Below are 19,365 nucleotides of genomic sequence, written 5' to 3'. Positions count from 1 at the left end.
TTTCTGGACCACATCTTCTGCATAGCATTTTTCATCTCTGAATGTTTCAGTGCGTAAATTAGAGGATTCAACATAGGTGCAAGTATAAAATATAAAAAAGTCCTTATCATTACTGCCAGCTCTGGGTGGAAGATCACAAGTGCAGATTCAGGCCACAAAGAAAAGGACTACAACCATGATGTGGGAGCCACAAGTAGAGAGAGCTTTTCTTCTACCTTCTGCTGAACATGTTCGAAGGTTATATAATATTGCAATATAAGATGATACCAAAACCAAAATGTAACCAAGGCTACCATCCCAGTATTTGCAACGAGTAAGCTACTAATGATATTTGTGGCCGTGCAAACCAGTTGCAGGAGGGCTTTCTCATCAGGTATGTAGTGATCAATCTGGTTAGGGCCACAGAAAGGTAAACTATGACTCATGAGTAGCGGGGCAATGGAATGCCAAAAGGCCACAACCCAGGCAAGCAGATTAAATAAGTTACATCTTTTTCCGGTTCACAATGATGCGGTAGTGTAATGGTTTACAGATGGCTATGTAGCGATCAAAGGCCATGGGCACCAGGATAAACATATCAACACCACCCAGTAAATGAGCACTGAAGAGCTGAGCTATTTCACTTGGATGGAAATTTCTTCCATGAATTGGCTGCAAAACTAGAAAAAGTTCCATCTTTAAAACTGGGGGCTGTTATGCTCATTCACCTTTTCCTGTTTCAGCATTTCAGAGAGAGTGTAGGATAACCCCCAGCATGGACACTATGAACTGAATGACTCATTTATTCAAGAATGGAATCTTACTTCTCCTGCTCTCAGTTTTACCCTGTGGCCCTGAGAAATGGGTGTAGGGTACTTGTTTTATTATGTTTTATTTGCCTTTGACATTTTCTAGCTTCAGAGAATAATCTTCCCTGGGTCTGGGAGTTTTAGCCATGCTTATTATACAAACCACAATTTTAGGCAGGATGTTACTTTGACCTAGCCCAGCAGGGAAGACTTGAGAAGCCAGGGTGCCTGTTACTTGAGCCCAATAGGCATAATGGATTTGAAACTAGGGTTGTGCTATGTAACAGCTGAGCTAATCAATGAGCCTAATCCACTTCCCCTCCCTAGAGAATGAAGTGGTAAAGAGATATGTTTATATATTCCTTATTGTACCTCTTTATGAAAGCAATCTAACTGCTAATGTTTAAGCAGAACTGGGGTACATGTGACCAGACTGACACTTTAGTGAAAACAGTCAATGGGCACTGGAGCCAATGGCTCCATAAAGCCTAGATAGCTAAAATCTCATTAAAGGCTCAGGAAAACCGTGGAAGAGCCAAGAAATGTACCATTTCTATAGGCATTCTGGAACCTGGGTTGAGAGTGTTATTTAAGGTACTGTTTATTCCTGAAAGTTTTGTGATGCTATAAATACTTATTTCTTAACTGGGTTGATGTAAAAGAAAAAAAAAATCACACATTGTTTTCTTTGAATAACAAAGCCAGTTTTCTGGACCACACCATTCTCATGGCATTCTTCATTTCTACATTTCTCAGTGCGTGAGCAGGTTCAACATAGGTGCAATCACAGTGAAAAATACTGAGAACTCTTTCTCATTATTTAGGAAATTGGGAGGTGGGATGTAAGTGGAGATATAAGGTACAAAGAACAGAGCAACCATGACATGGGAAGCACAAGTGGAGAGGACCTTATACTGACCTTCAGATGAGTGCTTCCTAAGATTATATAATATGATGATGTAAGATGCCAGCAAGACCAGAAATTTTGCCAAGACAACCATTCCAGTGTCAGCAATGACTAAAATACTAGAAACATGTGTGTCTGTGCAGGTAAGCTTTAAGAGGGGTTCCGAGTCACACATATAGTGACCTATTTAATTAGGGCCACAGAAATTTAACCTCAGGTTCATGACTAGCTGGGTAATGGAGTGCCAGAATGGCATCACCCGGGCAAGCAGGATCAGCATGTTACATCTCTGCCTGCTAACAATTATCATGTAGTATAAGGGTTTACAGATGGCCCCGTAGCGATCAAAAGCCATGGACACCAGAATGAACATTTCAACACCTCCCAGTAAGTGAGAAGTAGAGAGCTGAGTCATGCAGCAACTGTAGGATATGGTCTTCCTTGTGGCAATTAAGGCAACAATCAGCCTGTGAACTATGGTGGAAGTGAAGCAAGGATCCATGAAGGATAAGTGCCAAAGAAAGTAGTACATTGGTTGTTTCATCAGATGGCTGAATGTGAGGTGATGGAGATAATGAAATTCCCCAAGAAGATCGCTAAAAATCACACCAAGAAAATGACAAAACACATTGTCTTCATTTCTTTCTTCATAAGAAGTCCGAAAAGTATAAATTCAGTTATTATGATTTTCTGTATGTTGAGAGTAGACAATGGTTATCCAGAAGTTTAATGAACCTGAAAATAAAGAGGGCATGATGAAGCTTAGCTAGCATCAAATGAATAATTCTTTGTGAAGGTAAAGTCAAATTTCACATCTTTAGTACAACTTATGCTGTACTCTTAAATTTGATTAATTTTAAAACATTTTTAAAGAGACGATCAAAGATAGTCTTAATATTATCCATACTATTCAAAATTTCTAAACTTCATTATCCATCCAACTATTCCTTCTTTGCCAATGTATTTCATTGATATCTTTCATTTTATAACTATGATACTGGTTAAAGAGATGACAATATCTTTTTTGGAGGGGGGAAGGCAGGGCAATTGGGGTTAAGCGACTTGCCCCAGGTCACACACGCAGTAAGTGTGTCAAGTGTCTGAGGCCAGAGTTGAACTCAGGTCCTCCAGACTCCAGTGCCAGAACTCTATGCCCTGTACCAACTAGCTGCCCCAGATGAAAATATCTTAAGAATAAACTGGATATATTTTGTTAAAACATTAATGGGGCCCTTTTCTTGGGTCTAGGCAAAATTCAGAGTTGATCAAAACATAATTAATTTTAATATATTGATTAAGAAAAGAAAATTGAACAATAAAGAAGACATAGATGTTCTTTTCTTAGCCAATGGACATGAATCTAAATTTAGCCTTTTTATATGGGAATCAATTAAAAATCTAAACATTAAGTACCAATGTGAATATTTTGAAACTAGTCAGAAACTTGAGGATAAATATATAGGGGGACATCAAAAGCAAGTATTGAAATAATAGATTTGCAGACCCTTTCCCACCCCACATACATAAGTCAGTAGTTAGATTATATTAAATTAAATTATTCCTGACTTTTAAAGCATCAAACAATAGTCAAGCAAGCAGACTATAGGAAACACACACATTTTTAAAGTATACCAAATTATATGCTGACTAAAAATCAGACGAGTAAAAATAGATTTTCTAGAAATACTTGTCAAACTTCTCAAAAACCAGGGATGAGAATGTCAAAAATATTTGGTACCCTAGTAGGTGAAGACTCTAGGAATAGACTGGAGTGTCCTGGAGTCTTCAACTACTAAGGAACCAAATACCATCCAACAGACTGTTCCACTTTTCAACAGTATTTAGAAAATGTCTCTTTGCAACTTATATGCATTAATTTCAGTGGATGCTCTTATGGCCTGATATTGATGTTTCCCATTATACTGATTGCCCTCTTCTGGTTATTATATTATCTTATCAATGTCATTTTTCAAAAGTAAAACCAGAACGTTGCCCAATACTGTAGATGCTAAAATATAGCAGCATATGTGTCCATGCAAGCAAGCTTAAAGAGGATTTTTGAGTTACACGTACATTGAACTATTTGGTCAGGGCAACAAAAGGATGAGCTCAGGATGATTAGTAGATGGACACCAGGTAAGCAAGATCAGTGTGTTACATCACTGTCTGTTGACATTCGTCATGAAGTGTAAGAGTTTACACATGGTGACATGGCAATCAAAGACCAAAGACACTAGGACCAACAACTCAACACCTCCCAGTAAGCGAGAAGTAAAGAATTGAATCATACCTCTGTCTGACTGAGGCAGAACTAAGGAAATGTTTCCGAGATTTCTGCCTTTGGCAGAGGTGGGACCCAAATACAGTTTTTACTAACACTTAGGCATTTTTCTCTCTTCAAAAGGTTGCTTAATATGTTGTACTTTGTATATGGTAGGAGTTTAATGAATACATATAGAGTTATTGCTGAAGGAAGCATTTACTCTGGGCTTAGTTCTGTGATTGTACCAGGTGAGATATGGTAGTTATAAGGCTTACTTACTTATGGAGCTAACAGGACTGATTTATCATCACAGTCTGTTATTGAGGCAAGATTAATTGAGAATTCCCTTACCATTTGGAGGGCATGATCTGGTTACAGATGAGAGAAAATAAATCTATGAACATCTGCGGCCATTTGGAATGAATGCCTAACATAGCTTCTGCTCAATTTCTCCCCAGAATTTCAATCCTCTTCCATGTGTCCTGAGAAAATTCAACTGGAATCAAGTGTAATGTTACTTAGGCTACCTTTCAATGAATAATGTGCGTCCTGACTTTTGGTGTCTAAAAGATCAGAGGTTGACAGAAAGATTGCATTGCTGAATATTCCAAAATGTAATACAGGAAGGAAAAAAAAAACCTGAAGAATTTCCTTTACACATTTCCCAGCTGTGTATCTCATATCTCTGTAATAGATCTGACTGTGATCTATTCCAACATGGTGAATTATACATTGGACTTTGCTGTTAGAATGGAATTTAGATGTCATCAAATCTAAATCCCTCCTTTTTACAGATGAGAAAACTTAGGATCATGTAGTGAAGTGATTTGATGATTGTCATAGCTAGTAAGCAATGGAGCTGTACTTCAAAACTGGGTTCTCTGAATCAAAATTCAATGTCTTGCTACCAATATATTTTTCAAAGTTCCAAAGAGAGAAATGCTGAGAAAAAAACTGTTGTCTCCTGTTAAAATATTTTAAAAGCTATCAATGACATAGAGCAGGGAAAGCAATTAACTTACAGCTAGAAGGTTAGATTTGGAATCCTAGTTTCTGTTCTTTCTTTCTTTTGTCCTTCCTCTTTCTTTCTTTCTTTGTTTCATTCATTCTTTCTTTATGTTTCTTTTTCTATCTTTCTTTTTCTCTTTCTTTCTTTTTCTTTCTTTCTTTCTTTCTCCTCCCTGCCTTCTTTCCTTCCTTCTTTCTTTCTTTCCTTCTTTCTTTTTCTCTTTCTCCTCCTCCTCTTTCTCTTTCTCCTCCTCCTCTTTCTCTTCCTTCTCCTCCTCTTCCTCCTCCTCTTCCTCCTCCTTCTCCTCCTCCCCCTCCTCCCCCTCCTCCTCCTCTCCCTCCTCCTCCTCCCCCTCCTCCTCCTCCCCCTGCTCCTCCTCCTCCTCCTCCTTCCTCTTCTTCTTCTTCTTCTTCTTCTTCTTCTTCTTCTTCTTCTTCTTCTTCTTCTTCTTCTTCTTCTTCTTCTTCTTCTTCTTCTTCTTCTCCTCCTCCTCCTCCTCCTCCTCCTTTTCTCTCTCTCTCTCTCTCTCTCTCTCTCTCTCTCTCTCTCTCTCTCTCTCTCTCTCTCTCAGCAACATCACTTGCATATGGCATGCAATATAAAATTATTTATTTTCAAGAGACTGAGCATGTCAGAGGCAAATAAAAAGGGAATAGATAGTGGTTAATAGACTTTTTCATTTATGTGCTTAGCTATTTTGAAAGTAGCCAAAGAATAAACTTTTTGAAACTATGGGGATTCTTGTAAAAGCATTAATATAAATAAATTTCTCTCACTAGCAACAGTGACTGTTAGGAGGAAGAGAGAAAGATATCCTAGTGGGAAAAGTCTGTAATATGATTACATTCAGTGTGTGCTACTGTACAACTTTTAGTTTGACTTTACCCACATGATTTAATCTTTCTGAGCCTCACTTTACTCAGAAAATGGAAAGCATAAGAGATACCTGACACATCACAGGCTCCTGGTGATAGACCAGCTAATATTTGACAATGAACTTAGAAATATATTAATCACTGTGATACTGTAAGTATCAGTGATTCTAATTGAAACTATGTCCACCTAAGTGCCTCCTTTAATGCCTTTAAAAAATCTATTAGAGAGCAACAAACTAATTCCTAAAAGAGAAAATAAATCATATTTCCATTACATATAACAGCTTTATATAGCACTTTTTTATAACATCACTCTAAGTTCTATATTTTGTTTTCACTCACTTTGTCCCCCATGAGTGAGGGCAAGAAAGTGAGGAAGGGCTCAGTGACAAACAATATGTATGGGAAACAGAGGAAGATAATTTTGAGGAATATGACACTATAGAGAATGGGGCCAGTGATTGTATTGAAGTGACCCCATTAATATGTAATCCATGTTTATGAGCTGGTGAAAATCTCTCCCAAAGCCATTAAAGAGTTCTGATTACTTAAACTATGAAAATGATGATTTGAGAGGGAAAGCATATATAAATATACACAAATTAGAGAGAGATTTCTGATATTAGCAGAATGTTGCTATGTGTAGGAAGGAGATATTAACCTGGGAACCATGGATACATTTAAAGATGCATGGTGATGTTAGATGGAGAAAAATACATCTTTTTATAATATAATTTGTTCCTTTTGTAATCTTATGAATTGTATTTTATCCATTATTCTTAGGCATCCACAATCTTTTCCAGACAGCCAAAAGCTATTCAGGACACAAAAAGAGGTTAAAAATTCCCTGGTCCAGGGAAAACTCAGGGCTCAATGCAATGAAAATAAATACAATCTGGAAAAGAAAACAAATGGACAATGGGTTCAATTATGCTGTATTATAAAAACCAAAACCTAGTGCCTGAAATCTGGACTGATACCTGAGGAGGCATTGTTGGCAAATATCGATCTATGGGGTCCAACACAATGGCCAAAAGAATCTCCAAAAGGCTTTTTCTCTACTTGAAGGAAGCTGTGTTTTTCATGGTGACTATAACTCATTAGGATGGCAAGTAGGGCTCATGTTATGTAGACAGACCCTTTCAGTCTGGACCAGAGTCCAGAAAAATATTAGTCATTCCAAGTCAGTATCTCCACATTAAACCTTTCAAGAAAAGAACATTTCAGGAAAAACTCACTGAATATTACTTGAATTTAAAGGCATATTAGGGTCCTGGGAGATGGGCTCCCAAAAGTTTTTCAAAGCAATCCAACATGTAGACCATTGTCAACAGAAGCAAACTTTACTTCTTGGTTAAATCAAATTAGTCGGTGACTTTTCAGTGATGATTATACTGCTTCATTAATCAATACACATAGCAATAAGTAAAAATTGTACCTTGACATTCATTTGCTTTCTGTTTACTTCCTGTGTAGCATGTCATAAGGACTATATAGCACTGCGTCTGCTAGAAGATAGGCAATTTATCAAAAATTCACAAAATGGATGCCTCCACTATCCGAGTATATCCCCAAATTATATGTGACACCAAGGAAAACATTTCGGACCTCTTTGGAGAATCTACACTATTCATGACCTTCTCCTTCTGCACACCATCCCTTCCCTTCCCTGTCACTTTTCTTTTTTTAAGATTTTTTATTTTTAGTTTACAACAATCAGTTCTGCATGACTCTGAGCTCCAGATTTTCTACCCCCCTAAAGGAATGAATCATGAGAAAAAAGAAACAACACCTCCCCCCAAAAAATCAAAAACAAAAGAGAAAAAAGGAGGGCAAACAGTTTGCCCCAATCGGCATTCAGATTCCATACTTCTTTTTCGGGATATAGATAGCTCTCTCCATAATGAGTCCTTTGGAGTTGCCTTTGAACCTTGTATTGCTGCGAAGAGCTAAGCCTATCAAAGTTACACATCATGGAATCCATATATCTGTGGTTGTGTATAATGTTCTCCTAGTTCTCAGCTCACTCAGCATTATATCGTGTAGGTTTTTCCACGTTGTTATGAAGTCTGTATCATCCCCATTTCTTATAGCACAATAGTATTCCATTACCTTCATATACCACAACTTGTTCAGCCATTCCCCAATTGATGGGCATCCCTTTGATTTCCAATTCTTAGCTACCACAAAAAGAGCCGCTATAAATATTTTTGTACATATGGGTCCTTTTCCCGCTTGTGTGATTTCTTTGGGATACAACCCTAGCAGTGGTATTGCTCGGTCAAACGGTATGAACATTTTTATAGCCCTTTGGGCATAGTTCCAAATTGCTCTCCAAAACAGCTGGATCATCTCACAACTCCACCAGCAATGTAACAATGTTCCAGTTTTTCTACGTTCTCTCCAGCATTTATCATTTTCCTGTTTTGTTATTTTAGCCAATCTGACAGGAGAGATGTGGTATCTAAGAGTTGTTTTGATTTAAATTTCTCTAATCTGTAGTGATTTTGAGCATTTTTTCAAATGCCTATAGATATCTTTAGTTTCTTCCTCGGAAAACTGCCTGTTCATATCCTGTGCCCATTTCTCAATTGGGGAATGACTTGTATTCCTATAACCTTGGCTCAGTTCCCTGTTTATTTTCGAAATGAGGCCTTTATCAGAGACACTAGTTGTAAAGATTTCCTCCCAATTTTCTGCTTCCCTCCTAGTCTTTGTTGCAGTGACTTTTTTATACCAAAACTTTTTAATGAAACATAATCAAAGTTTTCAATTTAGCATTTTGCAATGCTTTCCATCTCTTGTTATGTCATGAATTCCTTGCTTTTAAATAAATCTGATAGGCAGATTTATTCCTTGCTCTGCTTATATTATCTGCCTTTATTCTTAAATCATGAAAACATTTTGACTTTATTTTGGTATCTAATGTAAGATATTGGTCTATGCCCAGTTTCTGCCCTACCATTTTCCAATTTTCCCAGCAGTTTTTGTGAAAGAGTGAATGCCCAGAAGATGGCCTCTTTGGCTTTATCAAAGAGTAGATTGATATAGTCATTCCCTACCCTTATCTTACCATTTTCTGTTTGCTACTTCTTCCCTCCCTTCTCACCACCCCACTCCCATATTCCCCCATTTCCTCTCCTATCGCCTGTAGGACAAGTAAGATTTCTATACTTATCAGGTTATGTTATTCCCTTCTTGAATCAAATCTGGTGAGAGTAAAGCTGAAATTCTGCTCTTCTCCCTCCCTTCTTTCCCTCTGGTACAATACATTTCTCTGCCTCTTCACGTGATGTAATTTGCCCTTTTGTACTACCTTCTTACCTCTTCTCCCAGAACTGTCCCTTTATATCTCTTAATTATATTTTTTATCATTTTATCAGTTATTTTATATTGATATTCACAGTCTATCTATATCCCTTATAATTGCCATAATAAGTATATTATTCTCAAGATTGACACACACACATGTAGTATGTATATCTGAAAGTATATTGATATATCTATATATTTATCTCCATGTGGCTATTAGTAGGTTAGTAAGATATTTCCTCATTGATCCTCTCAAATGGTGGCTGGTCATTACACTGATCAGATTTCCTAAGTCTTTCAAAGTTGATAGTGTTTACAATATTTTTGTCCAGATCCATTTTTTCCATCGTGTGCCTCTTTTCTCAACCCTTCCTTTCAGTATTTTTTTTCAAATTTCATTCAAAGTAAACTTATTCTTGCAACCCCCTTCTAATTTCTGTAATAGTGATAAATTCCTAAGTGTTACAAGTTATTGTTTTGTGGGATAGCAATGTAAACTGTTTAATCTTATTGAATCTCTTATGTTTACTCTTTTCTGTTTGCCTTTTCATGCATCACTTATGCCTTGTAATTGAAAATCAAATTTTCTGTTCAGCACCGGTCTTTTCAGGAATTATTGAAGGTTCTCTATGTCACTGAATGCCTATTTTTTCCCCTGAAGGATTTTATATTCAGTTTTGTTGGGTAGGTCTATTGTGGTTGTAATCCTAGCTCCTTTGCCCTCTGGATTATCATATTTTAAGTCCCTGATATTTTAATGTAGAAGCTGCTAAATCCTGTCTAATCCTGACTGTGACTCTATGATACTTGATTGTTTCTTTCTGGCTGCTTGCAGTATTTTCTCATTGACCTGGAAGTTCTGGAATTTCTCTACAATATTCCTGGGAAGTTACATTGAGAAATCTCTTCCATAAGGCAACCAATGGATTCTTTTAATTTGTGTTTTACCTGGAAGTTCTGAAATTTATCTATCATATTCCTGAGAAGTTACTCTCTTCCACGAGGTGATCGTCGGATTCTTTCAATTTGTATTTTACTCTCTGTTTCTAGGATCTTGGGGCTGTCTTCTTTAATAATTTCTTGAAATAAAGTGTCCAGGATCTTGTTTTAATTGTAGTTTATAGGTAGTCCAATAATTCTTAAATTATCTTTCCAAGATTTATTTTCCAGGATAGATATTTTTTTTTTCCAATGAGATATTTCAAATTTTCTTATTTTTTTTCTTTTTCATTTTGTTTCATTGATTTTTAATGTCTCACAAAATCATTTACTTCACTTTGCCCAATTCTCATTTCATTTATTTAATTTCTTTAATAATTTTAGTTTTCAGAACTGATCTTCACAAGTTTGAATTATAAATTTCCTCCCCATTTCTACCCTCCACCCGTACTCAAAAATGACATATATTCTGGTTGCCCCATTCCCCAGTCAGCCCTCCCTTCGGTCACCCCACTTCCCGCCCCCCCAATAGCCCTTTTTCCCTTACTTTCTTGTAGGGCAAGATAGCTTTCTGTGCCCCATTGCCTGTATATCTTATTTCATAGTTGCATGCAAAAACTTTTTTTTGAACATCTGTTTTGAAAACTTTGAGTTCCAAATTTTCTCTCCTCTTCTCTCCCCACCCACCCTCACTGAGAAGGCAAGCTATTCAACATAGGCCATATGCTTATCATTACGTAAAACACTTCCACAATACTGCTGTTGTGAAAGGCTACCTATATTTTGCTCCTTCCTATCCTCTCCCCCTTTATTCAATTTTCTCCCTTGACCCTGTCCCTTTTCAAAAGTGTTTGCTTTGATTACTTCCTTCCCCCTCTTCCCTTCCTAAAAATTGCTTTTGCTTGCCACGTTTATGCGAGATAATTTACCCCATTCTATCTCTCCCTTTCTCCTTCTCTCTATATATTCCTCTCTCTTAATTTCATTTTATTTTTTTCAGATATCATCCCTTCATATTCAACTCACTCTGTGCCCTCTGTCTATATATATATATATATATATATATATATATATATATATATGTGTGTGTGTGTGTGTGTGTGTGTGTGTGTGTGTGTATATATATATATGTATGTACATATATATCATATACATATATACACACACGCATATATATATATATATATATATATGTGCGTGTGTGTGTGTGTGTGTGTGTGTGTGTGTGTATGTATTCACTTCAGGTACCCTAATACTGAGGTCTCATGAATTATACACATCATCTTTCCGTGTAGTAATGTAAACAAAACAGTTCAAATTTAATAAGTCCCTTATGATTTCTTTCTTGTTTGCCTTTTCATGCTCCTGATTCTTCTGTTTGAAAGTCAAATTTTCTATTCAGCTCTGGTCTTTTCACTGAGAAAGCTTGAAAGTCCTCTATTTTGTTGAAAGTCTACATTTTGCCTTCGAGCATGATACTAAGTTTTGCGGGGTAGGTGATTCTTGGTTTTAATCCTAGCTCAATTGACCTCTGGAATATCATATTCCAACCCCTTCAATTCCTTAATGTAGAAGCTGCTAGATCTTGTATTATCCTGATTGTGTTTCCACAATACTCAAATTGTTTCTTTCTGGCTGCTTGCAGTATTTTCTCCTTGATCTTGAAGGTCTGAAATTTGGCAACAATATTCCTAGGAGTTTTCTTTTTGGAATCTTTTTCAGGAGGCGATTGGTGGATTCTTTGAATTTCTATTTTACCCTCAGACTCTAGAATATTAGGGCAATTCTCCTTGATAATTTCTTGAAAGATGATATCTAGGCTCTTTTTTTGATCACGGCTTTCAGGTAGTCCATTAAGTTTTAAATTATCTCTCCTGGATCTATTTTCCAGGTCAGTGGTTTTTCCAATGAGATATTTCACATTGTCTTCCATTTTTTCATTCCTTTGATTCTATTTTATTATATCTTGATTTCTCATAAAGTCACTAGCTTCCTTTCTCTAATCTAATTTTTAAGGTAGTATTTTCTTCAGTGGTCTTTTGGACCTCCTTTTCCATTTGGCTAATTCTGCCTTTCAAGGCATTCTTCTCCTCATTAGCTTTTTGGAGCTCTTTTGCCATTTGAGTCAGTCTATTTTTTAAGGTGTTATTTTCTTCAGTATTTTCTTGGGTCTCCTTTAGCCAGCCATTGACTTGTTTTTCATTGTTTTCTCGCATCATTCTCATTTCTCTTCCCAATTTTTCCTCTACTTCTCTAAGTTGCTTTTCCAAATCCTTTTTGAGCTCTTCCATGGCCTGAAACCAGTTCATGTTTTTCTTGGAGGCTTTTGATGTAGCCTCTTTGACTTTGTTGACTTCTTCTTGCTGTATGTTTTTGTCTTCTTTGTCACCAAAGAAAGATTCCAAAATCTGAGGCTGAATCTGAGTCCATTTTCGCTGCCTGGCCATGTTCCCAGCCAACTTACTTGACCCTTGAATTTTTCGTTGGGTTATGACTGCTTGTGGAGTAGAGAGTACTTTGTCCAACCTTAAGGGGTGGCGCTGTTGTTTTCAGAGCTATTTCTACACAGCAAGCTCTGCCACACCAGCACTGCTCCTCCCCCAAGGACCACCACCGTTGACCAGACTCAGAGCTAAGCTGGCTCTGCATTCCCGTTCAGATCTGCCACTTAATTCCTCCCACCAGGTGGACCTGGGGCCAGAAGCAACTGCAGCTGTATCTCTGTGAGAAGCCTCAGAGCTGCATCACCTCTGCTGCCCCCGGGGTGGTGGCTGAACCCCAAACTCCTTTCACTCTGTCCCAGCAGCTTTTCCTACTAACCTTCTCTGTTATCTTAGGTTTTTTGGTAACTGCCACAGCTCACTGATTCAGGATGCTGGGGCCTGTTCTGCCCATCTCCTGGTTTGATTGGTCCAGGACCAGCTCACACTTGTTTCTGTTCCGCTCTGCTCCCAGTTCCATGTGATAGACCTTACCCTGCGACCATCCAGGCTGTCCTGGGCTGGGGTCCTGCTTCCCTCTGCTATTTAGTGGGTTCTGCAGTTTTAGAATTTGTACAGAGCCATTTTTATAGGTGTTTGGAGAGTCCTGGGAAAGAGCTTTGGGCAAGCCCCTGCTTTCCAGCCCCCATCTTGGCTCCCAAGCTCCACATTTTTAATACTCTTTAACAAGTCTGACTTTTTCTGTTTATGTATCTTCATCTATAAATAGTAAACACCTGAAGGCATTTTCTTCTTCATCACCTTGTAGTTGGCTGGGAACATCAACATACAGTGAAAACAGCCTCAAATTCAGACTCAGAGAATTTGGAACTCAAAGTTCTAAAAACAAATGTTCAAAAAAAAAGTTTTCTTCACGTGCAACTGGAAAATAAGATATACAGGAAATGGGGTATAGAAATCTATCTTTTCCTACAAGAAATTAAGGGAAAAGGGGATAAGGTGGTGGGGGAAGTGGAATCACAGAAGGGAGGGCAGACTGGGGAAAGGGGCAATCAGAATACATGCCATCCTGTGGTGGGGGGAGGGTAGAAATGGGGAGAAAATTTGTAAATCAAAATCTGGGTGAAATCAATATTGAAAACTAAAAATATTAAATAATTAAAAATAAATTAAATGAAAAAAAAGAAGGGAAAATTTGAAACAATTCTTGAAGGAAGACTAGAAAGCCAGTAGATGGAGCAAAGATAAAGAATTCTTCTGAATCCCATTTGAACCATTTATAAGCTAGGTGATCCTCAGGGATTTATTTTATCTCCTTACATGTAAATTTCTTTATCTCTAAAATGAAGAGATTAGAGCAAATTATCTTTAGATTAATTCAACTGAAAAGTCCAACCAGCTTGTGATTTCAATATATTTAGCATGTTTTCTTTACTACTATTGAATGTAGGGGCAGTTAGGTAGTGCAGTGAATAGAGTGCCAGGATTGGAATCAGGAAAGCCTGAATCATATTTGGCCTCATAGTGTGACACCAGGCAAGTCATCCATTGCCTCATCTGTAAAAAAATAAACTAGAGATGGAAATGACAAACCACTTCAGCATCTTTGCCAAGAATAACCCCCAAAATGGGGTCATGAAGAGTCAGATAGGACGAAACAGTTACACTATTGAATGATACTTAAATAAAACTAGGTTTCCCAAGAGAAATAGAGTAGTTTTTTTTTCTACAATAACGTCTTACACTTTTGTCTAATTTAGCTAGGAACAAAGAAAATTTAACTAGGAAATATTTTAGGCAAAGTGTTACAAGCAAAATTCTTCAGGTTCTGCCTACAATCTATTATTAAATTTATAAGAAGTCACTGACATTTTTTTCCCTGACTCCCTCACAATATGAGTAATAAGCTGAGCATCATGCTCACCTGCACAAAATGGAATTCCTAACTGTAACACAAAGTTCACCTGTGACACCACTTCCTCCTTGAAACTTGAAGTAATTCCCTAGTCAACAACAAGTTTTCCATCTTTTTATCTTCTGTAGCATTTTGCTACTAGAGACCCCACTAAGTTATTCTATAAAAATACTCTATTAAGCCTAGTTGCTACATATTTCATACAAGACAGCTGGAAAATTCCTTGGGGATTAGTCCTGAATAATCTCAGCTGACTATAAATGCTCCTCTTTAATCTATTCAGTTCAGTTTTCTGGATGATCACAAAGACAGTGTATTTAGAGAATTACAATATGCTACCAAATGACATAGAATTTTACTACTGAAAAGAACCTCAGGAGTTACAACCCTGGAATGATAGCAGTGGGAGCAATATTAAAAGCTAGGAGGTCAGAGCAGGGACTGAAGATGATAGGCTGAGCTTGAAGGGGCCACTGAACACAGAACAGTTGAGCTAGCAGCAGCCTGTGAAATGATCTTAGTTTTATAGAGAACAAGAGATAAGAAATGGCTGGTGGCATTGTACTTGGGGAAGAAATGAATGAGAATCAATCCGGGTCTTAAAGTCATCAGCTGAAGCTTTCTATTTTTTTTTCCTTTTTAATCAAAATCTTACTTAATGATGAATGCCTCAGAATATGAAGCTAAGTACTAAGTTTTTCTACAAGTTCTTTATGTAATGGTCTGTGGATGGGCTGGGATTCCTAGTTCCTTTTCCTTTCATATGTCTTGTTAACATGCTGAAGTAATTTTCTTTGTTAATTTAGCAATCATTTACATTTAGAGTCTTCAAACAAAAACCTTTCTATTCATTATCTCAGTTGAGAGTCATTACACAGAACTGCTGGAATATGATACTTCAGATCCTCCTTCCTGCATGTCCTAGATGAAGGAGCAAAGAGTGAAAGAAGCTAATTGGTTTGCCAAAGAACAAGTAATTGAAAAGTGGCAGAGGTAAGGCATGATCTCAGCTTTCCCTACCTCTGGGTCAAGTGCTCTATGCAAGTGCTCTACCTTGTCTCTCTCATGGTGTGAAATGGAAAGTCCAAGAAATTATTTCCAGAAGTCCAGAAGAGTTTTGGCATTCAAAAAATGTAAGATTTCTGGCATTGGTTCATATTTCCCAGATTTCCTTTTGAATACATATAGAGTATTTGGAGTGATTTTTTAGATCATTTTACAGATTAGGCTACTGAAATACAAATAATGAAAGCAACTTGGCCAAGGTCACACAGCTAGTCTATGGAAGTACTGGGACTAGGACAGAGGGTTCATGGGAATCAGTCCTGGGTACTTATGACTGGTGACTGTCATTATTTTTTTCTTTACTTTAGAGGCAAAAAAATGAAAGAAAAAAAAGGCTAACTGTACTCAGTATTTATTAATGGTTCTACCTTTTAAAATCTTCCCCAAGGCCAATGAAAAACATGATGCAGTGGAAAGTGTGCTTAATTCTGAGGCCCAGAAACTGGTTTTAAATGCTGACTCTGTTACTTAATACGTTAGTGACCTTGCCCAAGTCATTTCACTTTCTTGGACTTCACTTCTCATCTATAAAATAATGTGGTTGGACTAGGTCGTTCTAATGCCCCTTTCCTTTCTTAAGTTCATGATTTTAAGACACTGAGGATGTAAGATTCTATATGAGTCTGTAGATTATCTGTAGATTATTCCCACACTATAATGAATAAAAACAAGCTAAAAACTCAAATGGCTAAACTGTATGAAATGAGAAAAGGCAACATGTGATTTCACTTGAAGTTGACAGACACAAGGAGAAACAAAAAGAGGGAGATATCTGAGTGGATAAGAACAAAAGTGGTTTTAATAGATCAATAAATATAAATTTAGTGTAATTTTTGTTCCCAAAGATAGAATGCAGATAATTTTATGTCTGTGATGGAATTGTGAAGTGTAGAAGGAATTTTCACTAATTACTTTTGTAAAAATGTCATAAATGGTAATTTATTCCATAATGCTTTAATGGTTAAATGTTTTCAGTAATATTAGCAACTCAAATATTTGCCAGGAGGCAACTGAGGAAAGGAGGTCTTCTTCATATAAGTTAATTCTTTTGTTGGGGTGGGGAGAGAGGAGGTACATGTGTGATTTTTCAATGAGCATTGAGAGGTAAGTGACTTGCTTAGTGTCACACTAAACCAACAGATGTAAGGAGATTTAACCCAGGGTTTCCTAACAATGAGACCAACTCACAAGCTTCTCTACTACAATGAATCTCAATTCTATTATTACACAAAATTGAGATACGAAGGAAATCGACAATATAATATCACAAATTTAAAGCCAAAAAGGAACATAGAGAACGTATAATCTAAGAAATCTGACCCCCTGAGAGGTTAAATGACTTTGAAAAACAATACCAGGATGAGCAGTGATAGAATTTAAATTCAGATTCTTTGACTACTGAATCAGTACATGATGTTCAATACCATACTGCCTCTCTAAGCTTAAAGTCACCCTTCATAGGCAATATCAGATGATATGATCACTCCCCTTTATTACATGGTGTAAAATTGCATATTTACATGAATTCCAAGTGATGAAAAATGAGTTCATAGTTAATTGATGAAAAGAGAATTATTGTCTATATAGCATCTTATTGAAAAAAAGGTTCTTTCAATATAGTCTTTGTAAGAAGTTTCCCTGGATACCAAGTGTGTAGAGGGATGTAGAGATAGCTTCTTCAGACACTTAATCTGTTTCCCTGAGAGTCAGTTGAGAGGATGGTCATGCTGATACTGGTTCTTTCTTTTGTCCATGTTTTATGGTGCCCTAAAACCCAACATTTCCCTGAGAAGTTCATTATGTGTTACCTGGAAATGTTTCAACTGTCTTGTGACAAAATTATACTGTGCTTTCCAAGGAAAAAAAATCCATTACCAGAGTTATAGCCTTGAAACAGAGGCTACCTTGCAGTAATGAATGACTACATTTCCCTTCCCTTATATCAAAGCCACATGTATTTCTCATCCTTGTTTCAGTGAAATGGGTATAAACCTTTTAAACTTACATTGTCAACAGACTCATGCAATAGCATTTCAAATGCCCATGTGGGAATGACCTCAAATGCTTTCTCAGAGTTTGCCAGCTTTGTCAACTCAATATATTTGTGTTTCATTGCTAGAAATATTTTCCTTTTAGTTTTTTTTTATTGTATAATCATAGTTTTAAATAAACTATGTAATGTAACTAATATGCTTTTTCCCTGTGATTCATCATAAATTCTTTCACTTTTACATGAACTTGAGTTTTACAAACTGGTTGGTAAGTGATTTTTTAAATCAGTGATCAAGAAGACCTAGATATGTTGGGAAACTTTGAGCAAATAAGTTTTTAGCTATTATAAATACTGAAATTAACTATAAAGGGCATATGAATAAAGACACTTTTCCTTTTTCCCTAATCATCTTTTGGAATAGACCAATTAGTGGTACTACTGGGTCAAAGGTTATTGATAGGATGTGTATTTAATGGAAGACCCTAGGATAACTAAAAGTTCTGAAATTTCCTAAATCCAAACCCTTCTTTCTTTCCTTCCTTCCTTCCTTTTTCTTTCCTTCCTTCTTTCCTTCCTTCTTTCCTTCCTTCTTTCCTTCTTCCATTCTTTCTTCTGAATTTCCTGAATGGCATGTAGTTCAAAGTGGTGATATAGAAAAAAATAAGACAATCTTTGGTCTTCATGAGTTTCTTCAACTTTGCCAAGTGAATGTCACTTCTTTTATTTTCATTTTGTAAACTACAAATACTATCATTATTCCCATTTTCTTTATAAATTATTATCTTATTGTTTATATTTCTCATAGTATAAAACATAGTACTGAAATCTTGGAATAAAAGGAGATGAACAATGTAAGAAATTATTGAATTATTTTCCAGAGTATGTATACTTAATTACATTTCTATCAATCCTGGAATAATATTCTATCTTTCCACAACCTCTCCAGAGTTGAATTTTCCCATCTCGTATCATCTTCAGCAATTTGATGGATATGAGGCAGTATATCAGAACACTCTCCCTTTTTAGGGCCAAAATCCATGTCACGCCACCCACTTGTGGGGTACCACATTTGTCCTTCCATTCTGCTCTCACCCTCTCACACCTCATCAATTTAATTATCATTTCCTGATGGATCTCTACATCCATCCAGAGTATCTCTCTTTAACTAGATTTGTGAGTAACAATCTGCCTTCTGGAAACCTTAACCTGGATACCCTAAAGAAACCTCAAACTCAATATGTCTGAAAAAGAACTCATTGTTTTCTCCCCAAACTATCCATTACTATAACTTTCCTATTATTTTTAATGGTACTACCATTTTTTTCTAGTCATCCTTGACTCCTCATCCACCAGGCATATCAAATCATATAAATTCAAAAACAACATTCTTTTTTTGACATTCAAAGTCCTTTACAATCTGGCTCCCCCTACTTTTATACTTTTCTTTTGTTTTAATAATTTATTCTCCTATGTGTCCTCTATGATGTAGCTACACGTGATTATTTATTGGTCCCCATTCATAACATTCTTATTTATTGACTGTATTACTTTAATCGCTGTCCCCGCCACCACCCAGAATATTCTCCCTGTTCACCTTCACCTATTGTTCTCCCTGGCTTCTTTTAAGATTGCTCAAATCACAAGGCATCTGGGGGAACAGTGGATAGAGTGCTGGCCCTGTGGTCAGGAAGTCATGAATTCAAATCCAGTCTCAGACACTTACTAGGGACCCTTACAGAGGAATTGGATGTAGCGACAGCTGGTACTTCTGGGACCCTACTCTCACTGAGAATATGTTAAAGAGGAAACAATGCATATATATATATATACATATGTATACATATATATTAATTTACAT

General features: G+C 36.7%; 1 pseudogene; it reads right to left on the bottom strand.

The window, feature by feature from the left end:
• Positions 1-1,460: 1,460 nt before the first annotated feature.
• Positions 1,461-2,449, bottom strand: LOC118855012 (annotated as a pseudogene).
• Between the last annotated feature and the right edge of the window lie 16,916 nt (positions 2,450-19,365).

This window comes from Trichosurus vulpecula, chromosome 6 (assembly GCF_011100635.1).
Source record: "Trichosurus vulpecula isolate mTriVul1 chromosome 6, mTriVul1.pri, whole genome shotgun sequence".
NCBI classification, from domain to species: Eukaryota; Metazoa; Chordata; class Mammalia; order Diprotodontia; family Phalangeridae; genus Trichosurus; species Trichosurus vulpecula.
This window is presented reverse-complemented; position numbering and strand designations above follow the sequence as displayed.